Here is a 19,524-nt window from a genome sequence, read left to right on the forward strand (position 1 = left end):
GTGCGCCATCCACGCCAAGCGTGTCACCATCATGCCCAAGGACATCCAGCTAGCCAGACGTATCCGTGGTGAGCGTGCTTAAGAGGTTTCTTTTAAGCCCAAACCACCACCCCCTGTCCTCAACCAAGGTCCTTTTTAGGACCACCTGACAACGTTCAGATTAGCAGTGAAGGTCCCCCACCTCACGAGTTTCCACCCACCCACCCACTACACCCCCTGCCCATGTCTGCCACTCTACTACTACTACTACATCTATTAGTATTATTCTGGGGGATGCGGGAGATAGGTTCTATTCATTTATCTCTTTAATTCAACTCACACATCACATTGCTATTTGAATTCGTGTATGCATGCTGTTGATATTGTTTTATTTATCTCAAATGTGAAGAAAGGAGAGAATAAATTTTATATTTTTCTTTCACCCACCCACCCACCACCCTATCCATTGCTTTTTAAAATATATAAAAAAGAAAAACCCTTTAGGGTTAGAGCTAGATATCTAGATCTTAATCGGAGAGCAGAAATTATTCTTAACGACTACACGCCATAGATTATTTAATTATTAGAAGCCTAACTAACCTATTCGTTTCACGATGTAAACAAACCACTGCGAGTACGGAGCGGAGTACGAGAATATTATTTCGTTCGTACTCGACCAATCAGCGTTCGAGATTCTCTCGTACTCGCATAATGAGCTCGCTCGTACTCGCATAATTAGGTGTAGGGAAATATTTCAGTTTTATTCGCACAAAACGGTGAAAATAACGTCTAATACCATATTTTAACATGACAAACGTGGATCTTTTCTATGCCTACACGTGTGGGCAATGAAACTCTTTATTTTTTATCCAAGGGTCGCATAGCAGAATAGGTGAAAAAATGACTTTGAAAACGACACCGTTAGCCGACAAGCCAGCAACATTCCAGTCGACACGGCAAGCTGCTTTTTCATTGGCTGGCTCATTCGCCGACCGCTTTTGGTTGGGCGGTGTCCGCCATATTGAACGAACTCGAGCCCAGGACCGTATATAAGGAGCGAGTTTCTCTGCAGACGGCGTTTTTCGAACACTCGTTCATCAACAAAGAAAAAAAATTCAATATGTCTGGCCGAGGCAAGGGTGGTAAGGGACTCGGCAAAGGAGGCGCCAAGCGTCACAGGAAGGTGTTGCGTGATAACATCCAAGGTATCACCAAGCCAGCCATCCGTCGTCTTGCTCGCAGAGGTGGTGTCAAACGTATCTCTGGTCTGATCTACGAAGAAACCAGAGGTGTCCTCAAGGTGTTCCTTGAAAATGTCATCCGTGATGCCGTCACCTACACTGAGCACGCCAAGAGGAAGACCGTCACTGCTATGGATGTCGTCTATGCTCTGAAACGTCAAGGTCGCACCCTGTACGGCTTCGGCGGTTAAACTCAACCCAGGACCACCCATTTGTTCTACCCATCCGGCCCTTATTAGGGCCACCCATACGTTTCCGAATTAGCTCGAGTGGTTGTAACCCCTACACGAATGTTTTCCATACCTACCCCTTACTTACTGAGTTACTTCTTCCTCCTTATTACTTAGGTTTGATTGTACAATTATTTGGTTGTAGCCTACTTAGTTTATTTATTTAATTTGGGCAGAGTGGTCATCTTTCCTTTGGTTTTTAAGGGGTTTGTTTCCATGGGTGGGGAGGGTCGAGGTAGCCTACCGTGAAGGCACAAAAGAAACAAACAAAAAATATTTCGATATTACAAAAGTGTTCACAGGTATGTGGTGAACTTAGGAAAGAGTACAGGTGGTAAGAATAGGTGTCCAGTGGGGTAAAAACAAAAGACAAAAGATGAAAAAAAGTCTACAACACGTGGTGTTCCCAAGCGGTCACCCATCTAAGTACTAACCACGCCCGACGTTGCTTGACTGCGGTGATCGGACGAGAACCGGTATTTTCAACGTGGTATGGCCGTAGACATCGGTGTGAGAAAATTGGGGCTTATAAATATACTCAAACGAAATCAGCAGTTATTCGTCCTTTTCTGGCTACAATAATGATTTCACTGCTTTCCTCATATTATTTCAATAATAAAAAACGCCCTAAATCGCCACAAAAGCGAAACATTGTTTTAATATCGAATACTATGTGCCTTTTTTTCCCTCTACAGCCATTGGTCGCTATTTTTAACCTGAGGCGGTAACCACCGGTAGACTTCCCTGAGCTACTAATTTTCGAGCATCGCGCGTTGTAAAATACAAAATAAATACATTTTCCCCATTTTCCTTGACTAAAATCAGAAAACCAGGTGCCCCCTGCATCCGACCTGTCCTTTAACTATCGCTTTCATGTGAAATGATCTATCGGAAAGGCGATACTTTAACTTTTTTGGGTCTCCCGCTCACTCACTCCTTCCGAAACATTCTGCACGAATTCATTCAATTTTAATCCAACTCATCACATAGATCTAGATCTAGCCGCCTACAAGTCTACTAATTTAATGTTTGAGAAATAGTTCAATGCTTTTCATTTATTAATTATTCTTTTAACCTTTTCCCACGACAACTGGCACATTTATTTTCAGTCTATTAATATTCTGGCTTTATTTTAAAACACGCAACTAGGCGTCGATCTAGAATTCTAGATCTAACGCTCTAGCTTAACTAAAATAATATAAACAGGAGGGTGGATCTATTCAAAATACTGTTTCAAAAATTACAATAATAATTTCACGGTGAAAAAAAAAAGGCAGGCGATCCATGGTAAATTAAATGCTAATTAAGGATGTTGCTTAAAAGGTTAGGTTGGCCTGGGACGCCAGTATTTCTCTAGAGTCTAGATCTAGAATTTCTAGATTCTGTAGGAATGAGTAGCCTAGGTATTAATAATTGAATGCATTAGTAATTATTAGTAGCTAACATAAGATTTAGTTCAGTAAAAACTAATAGATCTAGATTTTAGGTCCAATGTTGGCTATCAGACTTGATGCTTGATTGTAATGATTATTAGGTTTGAGCAATTAATTTTTTTAAACATTTTTTTAATTATTAGTATTAGTGAGAAGTCATCATTAGTGGGAGTAAATTTACTTCTTTCCAGTCTGGTTCTGGGTTTCCTTGTAGCCTATATAATCTAGATCTAGTTGGTGATAATATTAATAAATATTGTTTCCCATTTTAAATACTCAGGCGGTTTGTTTGAAAGTCTGACCGCAGCTCCATATTCATTGACTGTCGAAGCACCGCATAAAATGAATTAGCTTATATCCAGGGCTGGCCTGGTCTGCCTGTTATTGTGACTGAATTGTCCTACAGACAAGACCTGAAGAAGCTCTCGTTAAGTAATAAGTGTACAGCTTGCTTTTAGCCTGGCGCGGGGATCTTTCACCGGCCACTTTAACATTCTGCGACAGGGCAGGCCTTTACTTTAAGCTTTAATCTTAGCTGGTTCCGCTTTAACACAGGGTATTCTTTTGTCTTTAAGTATACCGCTTTCTTTTATCAGCCTGTAAACCCTGTGTCGGCTACCGGTATCTCATCCGCCAGGGCAAAACAATTTCCAGTTTTTAAATTAAGCTGGTGTCATTTTTAAAACCAATGATTAGGATTTTGGCACAATGCTTATTTTTCTATATACACAAGATGAATTTCACATCATTTTCTGATTTCAGTTTAAGTTTGAAAGCATGTAAAATGTCAATTTGTCCTGCTATGTGATTTTTCTTCATTTATTTTTTGCTAACCCATGGCATCACATTATGAAGGCTCTACTAATATCTTTAGGCTGGGGCCAGTACCTTAACCGACTGTCGTCAAATGAAAAAACTGACAGAAGAGCGCAATTTAATACACACAACAGATATATATGTATCCGAACAAACAAATAAATATATTGGAACATATATACATACCTTTATATATACACACTGATATATACATATATATATATATTTACATAATAAATACATTATATATGAATATATCTATATATATAATTTATTTATTTATACATATATATATATATATATATATATATATTTGTATTATATCCTTATATATTATGAATATATATATTAATTCTTATATGATATATATTTGTAAATATAAATTATATATATGTGTGTATATATATCCTTCTGTTTGCTGGGGTAGAAAAAAAAAACTTATAATTATAATATTCTGAAGGATATTATTTTACTTGAGCGTCTTTCGTCTACACTCAAATATATATATTTGAATATACATTCAAATATATATTCAATGAATATACATTTAGACACACATGTAAATATATATATATATATATATATATATATATATATATATATATATATATATATATATATATATATACACAAAACATGCATATATATACATACGTATATATAGACATATATACAATATTCGTCTATTCAATATTTTTACATTATATATATATATATATATATATATATATATATATATATATATATATATATATATATATATATATATATATATATATATATATATATATATTATATATATTAAAAAAAATATACATATATGAAATACTTTTTACACATATTTATTTATGTTTCTATAATATATGGAAGGATATTAATTTACTCAAGTGTCTGCCTTGGGTGTTTATATAAAAAGAGAAGGGTTGAACTAATGAGAGGAATAAAAAAAATCTTTATATTCAATCTTATTTATTTATTTTGTATATGTTATAGACTGGCATACATTTTTTTCTCTCTGGTTTATGTGAAAGGAGCTTGCAGGGATTCAAATTATTATTTTTTGCATTGAAATTCATTCTTTATTAATCACAGCTATGTTGCAGGCATATAAATACTTCCCTTTGGGCTCAAGTTGCTTTGAAAGAATCCTTGTCAGTATAGAACTAGTACCAGGACCATAAATGTATGCCCCAGGGCAAATGTTAAGAAAACCTCATCATTTTACAACTCCAACTGACCAAGGACTTAAGAAATGATGCTTCTGCGCAAACTTTCTCGTCAGCCGGTAAGAGATCAACCTCCTTTTGATTGTTTAAATTTTAATCTGTGCTGAAATCATTGTGCGGGCTGGCAAAGAAAACCATGAACTTCTTGAAAGCTGTGTACTTGAGCTCATGTTATTTTTTATTTTCTGTAATTTGAAAAAAAAAAAAGTATATATATGATAATAAAAAAAAAAGTTCAGAGTATTTAATTGTTGTTTTGTCTTGTTAAAGAGAATGTATGTTGTGCAGAAGTGTAACCAACTCATTTTCAAGCCAGGACTAGCAAAAGACAAAACAAAAAGAATCATATGATATGATGGTAGTAGGAAAAAAATAAATCAGTGAACAAATGGTGGCAGATGCATGCCTTAGCAATCTGACATGGTAGCTTTAATGAAAGAAAAACAAAAATAATAAAAACACCAAAAGCCACATTCACACAGTTATGTTCAACATATATAATGAAGACAGAAAAAAACCAACCCACCAGAATGGATGTATTGTAATGAAAATGGCAGTTAGCACTGGTGATAAGAATCAAAGTGTTGGCTAATAATTCCTATTACAACAGCCAGCCTTATAATCTGAATTAAAACTATTAAATCCCATTCATCCCTTGGATCTATGCCAAACAACACACAATAAATGATATGCATAGAGGTGTGCTGATGCCCTGTGTGAGATGCAGAATGAAATAGTGTTTTTTAAAAAAAGGAGCCACCCAGTAATAAGTATGTGGCCTTTTTATGTCTAGTTTAAAGGATAGAATTAGCATGAAATGTGTTAAGAGAATAGTGTGTGCAGTTGTTGGGATAGGCATATTACTATGCAGGCCTATGTATGTATGTATATCTATCTCTACTTATTAAAGAAAAGAATGACTAAACAAAAAACAACTGTAACATGGCAGCTACACAGAGTGGGTGGGTAGGTGGATAAGGGAGGGAAAACTCGTTCAATGTAAACCAAACCGAGCTAATTGGGAATGGGTGGAGGCCCTGAAAAGGGCCGAGTAGTAGAGCCACACAACAAGCAAGCCAGGTGGTTGTTTGCTGTTGTGTTTATTTGCTGGTGGTGTACTTGGTGACAGCCTTGGTGCCTTCACTGACGGCGTGTTTGGCCAGCTCACCGGGCAGGAGGAGACGGACAGCGGTCTGGATCTCCCTGGAGGTGATGGTGCTGCGCTTGTTGTAGTGGGCAAGACGGCTGGCTTCAGCTGAAATGCGCTCAAAGATGTCGTTGACGAAGGAGTTCATGATGGACATGGCCTTGGAGGAAATGCCAGTGTCAGGGTGCACCTGCTTCAAGACTTTGTAAATGTAGATGCTGTAGCTTTCCTTTCTCCTCCTCTTCTTTTTCTTGTCACCGGTGCGTACGGCTTTAGCCTTACCGGCCTTCTTGGCTCCCTTGGAAGAAACTTTAGGTGGCATGTTGTTTTCTTTTCAACGGCTTGAACAGAAATGAGGCGAACCCACCGCCGGCCGCCCTTTTATATGAAACGGCGAGGAAATTTGGAGAGTACGAGTACGAGTACGAACGCCAAGCCGCTACGCAGCCAATCAGAACGCTCGCTTGGTGACGAACGGATTTCCTCGCCGTTTCGTATAAAAGGGCCGATCTCGCCGTTAAGTCTTCATTCATAGCCTACAGCCGCAATCGCTGTGTCGCTATACTCTTCTCGCTCCTAACCAACTCACAATGTCCGGACGTGGTAAAGGCGGTAAAGTCAAGGGAAAGTCCAAGTCTCGCTCCTCCAGGGCAGGCCTTCAATTCCCAGTCGGACGTATTCATCGTCTGTTGAGGAAAGGAAACTATGCTGAGCGTGTCGGTGCTGGTGCCCCAGTCTACCTAGCCGCCGTCCTCGAGTATTTGGCCGCTGAAGTGCTCGAGTTGGCCGGCAACGCTGCCAGAGACAACAAGAAGACAAGAATCATTCCTCGTCACCTCCAGCTGGCCATCCGTAACGACGAAGAGTTGAACAAACTTTTGTCGGGTGTCACCATCGCCCAGGGTGGTGTCCTCCCCAACATCCAGGCCGTGCTTCTGCCCAAGAAGTCACAGAAGACACCCGGTGGCAAGAGCTAAACAGTGTCACCCTGCTGCCCACTGTCCACCTAGCCTACTACTGTCCTTTTCAGGACAACCAAAGTTTACCCAATTAGCTTTCGTTGTGTGTCAATGAACAAAAATCGAGTTTTCCAACCCTACCCTACCCTACTTGTTTCAAACTGTATTAATAACGCATCAATATGTCACTCACTAGCAGTATGAGATCATTATTATAGATGTATAATACTTACACTGGTTTACACGAGCAGAACAGGGAGGGGGGCGGTCATATTAATAGTAGTAACTGGACATATTTTAGGGGTATTCGCTCATAGATACAAATGTAAATAGAATCTTTTTTTCTTTAAATGTGCTCCGTTTAACCCTTGTCTACAAGAAATAAGGGTGGTCGTTATTTTAAAATTCTATTCTTTAACCCACCGCTAGTCTACCATTTTTATTTTATATCTTCTTGTTTTTAAAAACAAATATGTTTGATTACAATCCTTCCCCCTCATTTATTTACACACTATTATTACCGCCGATCGAGCGGGCGAATTGGGTAAGAATTGGGTCAGAATATCTACATAGGTCTATAGACTAGGTCTAGATCTAGATTGTTTCATGCAGTCTATGTTGGGTTCTTTTCTAATCACTCACACACATTCATAATTCATTGAAGAGGACAGAAGCAAACACACCGTTACCCATGACAAGCGGCACAACCAAGGATTTCATTTGAACGAAGAATATTTTGTGTTATCGGCCCTGTCTGCTATTAATAGATCGCTCGGCTGGATACCGAGCGATCTAAAAATAATCTGCTAGGTATGTCGACGCTGTCTCAACGTTGTGTGGCTGCTTCTGGCCAATCAGCGTTGTTAAACTCGTACTCGTCCAATGGGAGAGCTTCGTTGCGCTAAGGGTTTGGCGGACGGTTATAAAAGGACCAGCAGCGCTGGGCTGCCACATTTCTTAAACTGACTATCATCCAGTTGAGATACCGCCATGGCCAGAACAAAACAAACCGCCCGTAAATCCACCGGAGGCAAAGCCCCACGTAAACAGCTGGCCACCAAAGCCGCCAGAAAGTCAGCACCAGCCACCGGCGGTGTTAAGAAGCCCCATCGTTACAGGCCTGGAACCGTCGCCCTGAGAGAAATCCGTCGTTACCAGAAGAGCACTGAGCTGCTCATTCGCAAGCTGCCATTCCAGCGCCTGGTCAGAGAAATCGCCCAGGACTTCAAGACTGACCTTCGCTTCCAGAGCTCCGCTGTCATGGCCCTGCAGGAGGCTAGCGAGGCTTACCTCGTCGGTCTGTTTGAAGACACCAACCTGTGCGCCATCCACGCCAAGCGTGTCACCATCATGCCCAAGGACATCCAGCTAGCCAGACGTATCCGTGGTGAGCGTGCTTAAGAGGTTTCTTTTAAGCCCAAACCACCACCCCCTGTCCTCAACCAAGGTCCTTTTTAGGACCACCTGACAACGTTCAGATTAGCAGTGAAGGTCCCCCACCTCACGAGTTTCCACCCACCCACCCACTACACCCCCTGCCCATGTCTGCCACTCTACTACTACTACTACATCTATTAGTATTATTCTGGGGGATGCGGGAGATAGGTTCTATTCATTTATCTCTTTAATTCAACTCACACATCACATTGCTATTTGAATTCGTGTATGCATGCTGTTGATATTGTTTTATTTATCTCAAATGTGAAGAAAGGAGAGAATAAATTTTATATTTTTCTTTCACCCACCCACCCACCACCCTATCCATTGCTTTTTAAAATATATAAAAAAGAAAAACCCTTTAGGGTTAGAGCTAGATATCTAGATCTTAATCGGAGAGCAGAAATTATTCTTAACGACTACACGCCATAGATTATTTAATTATTAGAAGCCTAACTAACCTATTCGTTTCACGATGTAAACAAACCACTGCGAGTACGGAGCGGAGTACGAGAATATTATTTCGTTCGTACTCGACCAATCAGCGTTCGAGATTCTCTCGTACTCGCATAATGAGCTCGCTCGTACTCGCATAATTAGGTGTAGGGAAATATTTCAGTTTTATTCGCACAAAACGGTGAAAATAACGTCTAATACCATATTTTAACATGACAAACGTGGATCTTTTCTATGCCTACACGTGTGGGCAATGAAACTCTTTATTTTTTATCCAAGGGTCGCATAGCAGAATAGGTGAAAAAATGACTTTGAAAACGACACCGTTAGCCGACAAGCCAGCAACATTCCAGTCGACACGGCAAGCTGCTTTTTCATTGGCTGGCTCATTCGCCGACCGCTTTTGGTTGGGCGGTGTCCGCCATATTGAACGAACTCGAGCCCAGGACCGTATATAAGGAGCGAGTTTCTCTGCAGACGGCGTTTTTCGAACACTCGTTCATCAACAAAGAAAAAAAATTCAATATGTCTGGCCGAGGCAAGGGTGGTAAGGGACTCGGCAAAGGAGGCGCCAAGCGTCACAGGAAGGTGTTGCGTGATAACATCCAAGGTATCACCAAGCCAGCCATCCGTCGTCTTGCTCGCAGAGGTGGTGTCAAACGTATCTCTGGTCTGATCTACGAAGAAACCAGAGGTGTCCTCAAGGTGTTCCTTGAAAATGTCATCCGTGATGCCGTCACCTACACTGAGCACGCCAAGAGGAAGACCGTCACTGCTATGGATGTCGTCTATGCTCTGAAACGTCAAGGTCGCACCCTGTACGGCTTCGGCGGTTAAACTCAACCCAGGACCACCCATTTGTTCTACCCATCCGGCCCTTATTAGGGCCACCCATACGTTTCCGAATTAGCTCGAGTGGTTGTAACCCCTACACGAATGTTTTCCATACCTACCCCTTACTTACTGAGTTACTTCTTCCTCCTTATTACTTAGGTTTGATTGTACAATTATTTGGTTGTAGCCTACTTAGTTTATTTATTTAATTTGGGCAGAGTGGTCATCTTTCCTTTGGTTTTTAAGGGGTTTGTTTCCATGGGTGGGGAGGGTCGAGGTAGCCTACCGTGAAGGCACAAAAGAAACAAACAAAAAATATTTCGATATTACAAAAGTGTTCACAGGTATGTGGTGAACTTAGGAAAGAGTACAGGTGGTAAGAATAGGTGTCCAGTGGGGTAAAAACAAAAGACAAAAGATGAAAAAAAGTCTACAACACGTGGTGTTCCCAAGCGGTCACCCATCTAAGTACTAACCACGCCCGACGTTGCTTGACTGCGGTGATCGGACGAGAACCGGTATTTTCAACGTGGTATGGCCGTAGACATCGGTGTGAGAAAATTGGGGCTTATAAATATACTCAAACGAAATCAGCAGTTATTCGTCCTTTTCTGGCTACAATAATGATTTCACTGCTTTCCTCATATTATTTCAATAATAAAAAACGCCCTAAATCGCCACAAAAGCGAAACATTGTTTTAATATCGAATACTATGTGCCTTTTTTTCCCTCTACAGCCATTGGTCGCTATTTTTAACCTGAGGCGGTAACCACCGGTAGACTTCCCTGAGCTACTAATTTTCGAGCATCGCGCGTTGTAAAATACAAAATAAATACATTTTCCCCATTTTCCTTGACTAAAATCAGAAAACCAGGTGCCCCCTGCATCCGACCTGTCCTTTAACTATCGCTTTCATGTGAAATGATCTATCGGAAAGGCGATACTTTAACTTTTTTGGGTCTCCCGCTCACTCACTCCTTCCGAAACATTCTGCACGAATTCATTCAATTTTAATCCAACTCATCACATAGATCTAGATCTAGCCGCCTACAAGTCTACTAATTTAATGTTTGAGAAATAGTTCAATGCTTTTCATTTATTAATTATTCTTTTAACCTTTTCCCACGACAACTGGCACATTTATTTTCAGTCTATTAATATTCTGGCTTTATTTTAAAACACGCAACTAGGCGTCGATCTAGAATTCTAGATCTAACGCTCTAGCTTAACTAAAATAATATAAACAGGAGGGTGGATCTATTCAAAATACTGTTTCAAAAATTACAATAATAATTTCACGGTGAAAAAAAAAAGGCAGGCGATCCATGGTAAATTAAATGCTAATTAAGGATGTTGCTTAAAAGGTTAGGTTGGCCTGGGACGCCAGTATTTCTCTAGAGTCTAGATCTAGAATTTCTAGATTCTGTAGGAATGAGTAGCCTAGGTATTAATAATTGAATGCATTAGTAATTATTAGTAGCTAACATAAGATTTAGTTCAGTAAAAACTAATAGATCTAGATTTTAGGTCCAATGTTGGCTATCAGACTTGATGCTTGATTGTAATGATTATTAGGTTTGAGCAATTAATTTTTTTAAACATTTTTTTAATTATTAGTATTAGTGAGAAGTCATCATTAGTGGGAGTAAATTTACTTCTTTCCAGTCTGGTTCTGGGTTTCCTTGTAGCCTATATAATCTAGATCTAGTTGGTGATAATATTAATAAATATTGTTTCCCATTTTAAATACTCAGGCGGTTTGTTTGAAAGTCTGACCGCAGCTCCATATTCATTGACTGTCGAAGCACCGCATAAAATGAATTAGCTTATATCCAGGGCTGGCCTGGTCTGCCTGTTATTGTGACTGAATTGTCCTACAGACAAGACCTGAAGAAGCTCTCGTTAAGTAATAAGTGTACAGCTTGCTTTTAGCCTGGCGCGGGGATCTTTCACCGGCCACTTTAACATTCTGCGACAGGGCAGGCCTTTACTTTAAGCTTTAATCTTAGCTGGTTCCGCTTTAACACAGGGTATTCTTTTGTCTTTAAGTATACCGCTTTCTTTTATCAGCCTGTAAACCCTGTGTCGGCTACCGGTATCTCATCCGCCAGGGCAAAACAATTTCCAGTTTTTAAATTAAGCTGGTGTCATTTTTAAAACCAATGATTAGGATTTTGGCACAATGCTTATTTTTCTATATACACAAGATGAATTTCACATCATTTTCTGATTTCAGTTTAAGTTTGAAAGCATGTAAAATGTCAATTTGTCCTGCTATGTGATTTTTCTTCATTTATTTTTTGCTAACCCATGGCATCACATTATGAAGGCTCTACTAATATCTTTAGGCTGGGGCCAGTACCTTAACCGACTGTCGTCAAATGAAAAAACTGACAGAAGAGCGCAATTTAATACACACAACAGATATATATGTATCCGAACAAACAAATAAATATATTGGAACATATATACATACCTTTATATATACACACTGATATATACATATATATATATATTTACATAATAAATACATTATATATGAATATATCTATATATATAATTTATTTATTTATACATATATATATATATATATATATATATATTTGTATTATATCCTTATATATTATGAATATATATATTAATTCTTATATGATATATATTTGTAAATATAAATTATATATATGTGTGTATATATATATCCTTCTGTTTGCTGGGGTAGAAAAAAAAAACTTATAATTATAATATTCTGAAGGATATTATTTTACTTGAGCGTCTTTCGTCTACACTCAAATATATATATTTGAATATACATTCAAATATATATTCAATGAATATACATTTAGACACACATGTAAATATATATATATATATATATATATATATATATATATATATATATATATTATATATATATATATATATACACACAAACATGCATATATATACATACGTATATATAGACATATATACAATATTCGTCTATTCAATATTTTTACATTATATATATATATATATATATATATATATATATATATATATATATATATATATATATATATATATATATATTATATATATATATATATATATTTATATATATTAAAAAAAATATACATATATGAAATACTTTTTACACATATTTATTTATGTTTCTATAATATATGGAAGGATATTAATTTACTCAAGTGTCTGCCTTGGGTGTTTATATAAAAAGAGAAGGGTTGAACTAATGAGAGGAATAAAAAAAATCTTTATATTCAATCTTATTTATTTATTTTGTATATGTTATAGACTGGCATACATTTTTTTCTCTCTGGTTTATGTGAAAGGAGCTTGCAGGGATTCAAATTATTATTTTTTGCATTGAAATTCATTCTTTATTAATCACAGCTATGTTGCAGGCATATAAATACTTCCCTTTGGGCTCAAGTTGCTTTGAAAGAATCCTTGTCAGTATAGAACTAGTACCAGGACCATAAATGTATGCCCCAGGGCAAATGTTAAGAAAACCTCATCATTTTACAACTCCAACTGACCAAGGACTTAAGAAATGATGCTTCTGCGCAAACTTTCTCGTCAGCCGGTAAGAGATCAACCTCCTTTTGATTGTTTAAATTTTAATCTGTGCTGAAATCATTGTGCGGGCTGGCAAAGAAAACCATGAACTTCTTGAAAGCTGTGTACTTGAGCTCATGTTATTTTTTATTTTCTGTAATTTGAAAAAAAAAAAAGTATATATATGATAATAAAAAAAAAAGTTCAGAGTATTTAATTGTTGTTTTGTCTTGTTAAAGAGAATGTATGTTGTGCAGAAGTGTAACCAACTCATTTTCAAGCCAGGACTAGCAAAAGACAAAACAAAAAGAATCATATGATATGATGGTAGTAGGAAAAAAATAAATCAGTGAACAAATGGTGGCAGATGCATGCCTTAGCAATCTGACATGGTAGCTTTAATGAAAGAAAAACAAAAATAATAAAAACACCAAAAGCCACATTCACACAGTTATGTTCAACATATATAATGAAGACAGAAAAAAACCAACCCACCAGAATGGATGTATTGTAATGAAAATGGCAGTTAGCACTGGTGATAAGAATCAAAGTGTTGGCTAATAATTCCTATTACAACAGCCAGCCTTATAATCTGAATTAAAACTATTAAATCCCATTCATCCCTTGGATCTATGCCAAACAACACACAATAAATGATATGCATAGAGGTGTGCTGATGCCCTGTGTGAGATGCAGAATGAAATAGTGTTTTTTAAAAAAAGGAGCCACCCAGTAATAAGTATGTGGCCTTTTTATGTCTAGTTTAAAGGATAGAATTAGCATGAAATGTGTTAAGAGAATAGTGTGTGCAGTTGTTGGGATAGGCATATTACTATGCAGGCCTATGTATGTATGTATATCTATCTCTACTTATTAAAGAAAAGAATGACTAAACAAAAAACAACTGTAACATGGCAGCTACACAGAGTGGGTGGGTAGGTGGATAAGGGAGGGAAAACTCGTTCAATGTAAACCAAACCGAGCTAATTGGGAATGGGTGGAGGCCCTGAAAAGGGCCGAGTAGTAGAGCCACACAACAAGCAAGCCAGGTGGTTGTTTGCTGTTGTGTTTATTTGCTGGTGGTGTACTTGGTGACAGCCTTGGTGCCTTCACTGACGGCGTGTTTGGCCAGCTCACCGGGCAGGAGGAGACGGACAGCGGTCTGGATCTCCCTGGAGGTGATGGTGCTGCGCTTGTTGTAGTGGGCAAGACGGCTGGCTTCAGCTGAAATGCGCTCAAAGATGTCGTTGACGAAGGAGTTCATGATGGACATGGCCTTGGAGGAAATGCCAGTGTCAGGGTGCACCTGCTTCAAGACTTTGTAAATGTAGATGCTGTAGCTTTCCTTTCTCCTCCTCTTCTTTTTCTTGTCACCGGTGCGTACGGCTTTAGCCTTACCGGCCTTCTTGGCTCCCTTGGAAGAAACTTTAGGTGGCATGTTGTTTTCTTTTCAACGGCTTGAACAGAAATGAGGCGAACCCACCGCCGGCCGCCCTTTTATATGAAACGGCGAGGAAATTTGGAGAGTACGAGTACGAGTACGAACGCCAAGCCGCTACGCAGCCAATCAGAACGCTCGCTTGGTGACGAACGGATTTCCTCGCCGTTTCGTATAAAAGGGCCGATCTCGCCGTTAAGTCTTCATTCATAGCCTACAGCCGCAATCGCTGTGTCGCTATACTCTTCTCGCTCCTAACCAACTCACAATGTCCGGACGTGGTAAAGGCGGTAAAGTCAAGGGAAAGTCCAAGTCTCGCTCCTCCAGGGCAGGCCTTCAATTCCCAGTCGGACGTATTCATCGTCTGTTGAGGAAAGGAAACTATGCTGAGCGTGTCGGTGCTGGTGCCCCAGTCTACCTAGCCGCCGTCCTCGAGTATTTGGCCGCTGAAGTGCTCGAGTTGGCCGGCAACGCTGCCAGAGACAACAAGAAGACAAGAATCATTCCTCGTCACCTCCAGCTGGCCATCCGTAACGACGAAGAGTTGAACAAACTTTTGTCGGGTGTCACCATCGCCCAGGGTGGTGTCCTCCCCAACATCCAGGCCGTGCTTCTGCCCAAGAAGTCACAGAAGACACCCGGTGGCAAGAGCTAAACAGTGTCACCCTGCTGCCCACTGTCCACCTAGCCTACTACTGTCCTTTTCAGGACAACCAAAGTTTACCCAATTAGCTTTCGTTGTGTGTCAATGAACAAAAATCGAGTTTTCCAACCCTACCCTACCCTACTTGTTTCAAACTGTATTAATAACGCATCAATATGTCACTCACTAGCAGTATGAGATCATTATTATAGATGTATAATACTTACACTGGTTTACACGAGCAGAACAGGGAGGGGGGCGGTCATATTAATAGTAGTAACTGGACATATTTTAGGGGTATTCGCTCATAGATACAAATGTAAATAGAATCTTTTTTTCTTTAAATGTGCTCCGTTTAACCCTTGTCTACAAGAAATAAGGGTGGTCGTTATTTTAAAATTCTATTCTTTAACCCACCGCTAGTCTACCATTTTTATTTTATATCTTCTTGTTTTTAAAAACAAATATGTTTGATTACAATCCTTCCCCCTCATTTATTTACACACTATTATTACCGCCGATCGAGCGGGCGAATTGGGTAAGAATTGGGTCAGAATATCTACATAGGTCTATAGACTAGGTCTAGATCTAGATTGTTTCATGCAGTCTATGTTGGGTTCTTTTCTAATCACTCACACACATTCATAATTCATTGAAGAGGACAGAAGCAAACACACCGTTACCCATGACAAGCGGCACAACCAAGGATTTCATTTGAACGAAGAATATTTTGTGTTATCGGCCCTGTCTGCTATTAATAGATCGCTCGGCTGGATACCGAGCGATCTAAAAATAATCTGCTAGGTATGTCGACGCTGTCTCAACGTTGTGTGGCTGCTTCTGGCCAATCAGCGTTGTTAAACTCGTACTCGTCCAATGGGAGAGCTTCGTTGCGCTAAGGGTTTGGCGGACGGTTATAAAAGGACCAGCAGCGCTGGGCTGCCACATTTCTTAAACTGACTATCATCCAGTTGAGATACCGCCATGGCCAGAACAAAACAAACCGCCCGTAAATCCACCGGAGGCAAAGCCCCACGTAAACAGCTGGCCACCAAAGCCGCCAGAAAGTCAGCACCAGCCACCGGCGGTGTTAAGAAGCCCCATCGTTACAGGCCTGGAACCGTCGCCCTGAGAGAAATCCGTCGTTACCAGAAGAGCACTGAGCTGCTCATTCGCAAGCTGCCATTCCAGCGCCTGGTCAGAGAAATCGCCCAGGACTTCAAGACTGACCTTCGCTTCCAGAGCTCCGCTGTCATGGCCCTGCAGGAGGCTAGCGAGGCTTACCTCGTCGGTCTGTTTGAAGACACCAACCTGTGCGCCATCCACGCCAAGCGTGTCACCATCATGCCCAAGGACATCCAGCTAGCCAGACGTATCCGTGGTGAGCGTGCTTAAGAGGTTTCTTTTAAGCCCAAACCACCACCCCCTGTCCTCAACCAAGGTCCTTTTTAGGACCACCTGACAACGTTCAGATTAGCAGTGAAGGTCCCCCACCTCACGAGTTTCCACCCACCCACCCACTACACCCCCTGCCCATGTCTGCCACTCTACTACTACTACTACATCTATTAGTATTATTCTGGGGGATGCGGGAGATAGGTTCTATTCATTTATCTCTTTAATTCAACTCACACATCACATTGCTATTTGAATTCGTGTATGCATGCTGTTGATATTGTTTTATTTATCTCAAATGTGAAGAAAGGAGAGAATAAATTTTATATTTTTCTTTCACCCACCCACCCACCACCCTATCCATTGCTTTTTAAAATATATAAAAAAGAAAAACCCTTTAGGGTTAGAGCTAGATATCTAGATCTTAATCGGAGAGCAGAAATTATTCTTAACGACTACACGCCATAGATTATTTAATTATTAGAAGCCTAACTAACCTATTCGTTTCACGATGTAAACAAACCACTGCGAGTACGGAGCGGAGTACGAGAATATTATTTCGTTCGTACTCGACCAATCAGCGTTCGAGATTCTCTCGTACTCGCATAATGAGCTCGCTCGTACTCGCATAATTAGGTGTAGGGAAATATTTCAGTTTTATTCGCACAAAACGGTGAAAATAACGTCTAATACCATATTTTAACATGACAAACGTGGATCTTTTCTATGCCTACACGTGTGGGCAATGAAACTCTTTATTTTTTATCCAAGGGTCGCATAGCAGAATAGGTGAAAAAATGACTTTGAAAACGACACCGTTAGCCGACAAGCCAGCAACATTCCAGTCGACACGGCAAGCTGCTTTTTCATTGGCTGGCTCATTCGCCGACCGCTTTTGGTTGGGCGGTGTCCGCCATATTGAACGAACTCGAGCCCAGGACCGTATATAAGGAGCGAGTTTCTCTGCAGACGGCGTTTTTCGAACACTCGTTCATCAACAAAGAAAAAAAATTCAATATGTCTGGCCGAGGCAAGGGTGGTAAGGGACTCGGCAAAGGAGGCGCCAAGCGTCACAGGAAGGTGTTGCGTGATAACATCCAAGGTATCACCAAGCCAGCCATCCGTCGTCTTGCTCGCAGAGGTGGTGTCAAACGTATCTCTGGTCTGATCTACGAAGAAACCAGAGGTGTCCTCAAGGTGTTCCTTGAAAATGTCATCCGTGATGCCGTCACCTACACTGAGCACGCCAAGAGGAAGACCGTCACTGCTATGGATGTCGTCTATGCTCTGAAACGTCAAGGTCGCACCCTGTACGGCTTCGGCGGTTAAACTCAACCCAGGACCACCCATTTGTTCTACCCATCCGGCCCTTATTAGGGCCACCCATACGTTTCCGAATTAGCTCGAGTGGTTGTAACCCCTACACGAATGTTTTCCATACCTACCCCTTACTTACTGAGTTACTTCTTCCTCCTTATTACTTAGGTTTGATTGTACAATTATTTGGTTGTAGCCTACTTAGTTTATTTATTTAATTTGGGCAGAGTGGTCATCTTTCCTTTGGTTTTTAAGGGGTTTGTTTCCATGGGTGGGGAGGGTCGAGGTAGCCTACCGTGAAGGCACAAAAGAAACAAACAAAAAATATTTCGATATTACAAAAGTGTTCACAGGTATGTGGTGAACTTAGGAAAGAGTACAGGTGGTAAGAATAGGTGTCCAGTGGGGTAAAAACAAAAGACAAAAGATGAAAAAAAGTCTACAACACGTGGTGTTCCCAAGCGGTCACCCATCTAAGTACTAACCACGCCCGACGTTGCTTGACTGCGGTGATCGGACGAGAACCGGTATTTTCAACGTGGTATGGCCGTAGACATCGGTGTGAGAAAATTGGGGCTTATAAATATACTCAAACGAAATCAGCAGTTATTCGTCCTTTTCTGGCTACAATAATGATTTCACTGCTTTCCTCATATTATTTCAATAATAAAAAACGCCCTAAATCGCCACAAAAGCGAAACATTGTTTTAATATCGAATACTATGTGCCTTTTTTTCCCTCTACAGCCATTGGTCGCTATTTTTAACCTGAGGCGGTAACCACCGGTAGACTTCCCTGAGCTACTAATTTTCGAGCATCGCGCGTTGTAAAATACAAAATAAATACATTTTCCCCATTTTCCTTGACTAAAATCAGAAAACCAGGTGCCCCCTGCATCCGACCTGTCCTTTAACTATCGCTTTCATGTGAAATGATCTATCGGAAAGGCGATACTTTAACTTTTTTGGGTCTCCCGCTCACTCACTCCTTCCGAAACATTCTGCACGAATTCATTCAATTTTAATCCAACTCATCACATAGATCTAGATCTAGCCGCCTACAAGTCTACTAATTTAATGTTTGAGAAATAGTTCAATGCTTTTCATTTATTAATTATTCTTTTAACCTTTTCCCACGACAACTGGCACATTTATTTTCAGTCTATTAATATTCTGGCTTTATTTTAAAACACGCAACTAGGCGTCGATCTAGAATTCTAGATCTAACGCTCTAGCTTAACTAAAATAATATAAACAGGAGGGTGGATCTATTCAAAATACTGTTTCAAAAATTACAATAATAATTTCACGGTGAAAAAAAAAAGGCAGGCGATCCATGGTAAATTAAATGCTAATTAAGGATGTTGCTTAAAAGGTTAGGTTGGCCTGGGACGCCAGTATTTCTCTAGAGTCTAGAT

General features: G+C 39.8%; 3 non-coding genes across 3 annotated transcripts; all 3 read right to left on the reverse strand.

Moving 5' to 3' along the window:
• Positions 1-1,835: 1,835 nt before the first annotated feature.
• LOC131933410 (5S ribosomal RNA) lies at positions 1,836-1,954 on the reverse strand. The gene has a single exon (XR_009384953.1). It is a non-coding gene; the product is annotated as a 5S ribosomal RNA (ribosomal RNA).
• An 8,231-nt stretch (positions 1,955-10,185) lies between these two features.
• Positions 10,186-10,304, reverse strand: LOC131933411 (5S ribosomal RNA). The gene has a single exon (XR_009384954.1). It is a non-coding gene; the product is annotated as a 5S ribosomal RNA (ribosomal RNA).
• Positions 10,305-18,543: 8,239 nt separating this feature from the next.
• On the reverse strand, positions 18,544-18,662 carry LOC131933412 (5S ribosomal RNA). The gene has a single exon (XR_009384955.1). It is a non-coding gene; the product is annotated as a 5S ribosomal RNA (ribosomal RNA).
• Between the last annotated feature and the right edge of the window lie 862 nt (positions 18,663-19,524).

This window comes from Physella acuta, unplaced genomic scaffold, assembly GCF_028476545.2.
Source record: "Physella acuta isolate Inbredline_101_S28 unplaced genomic scaffold, ASM2847654v3 ptg002497l, whole genome shotgun sequence".
Taxonomy (NCBI): domain Eukaryota; kingdom Metazoa; phylum Mollusca; class Gastropoda; family Physidae; genus Physella; species Physella acuta.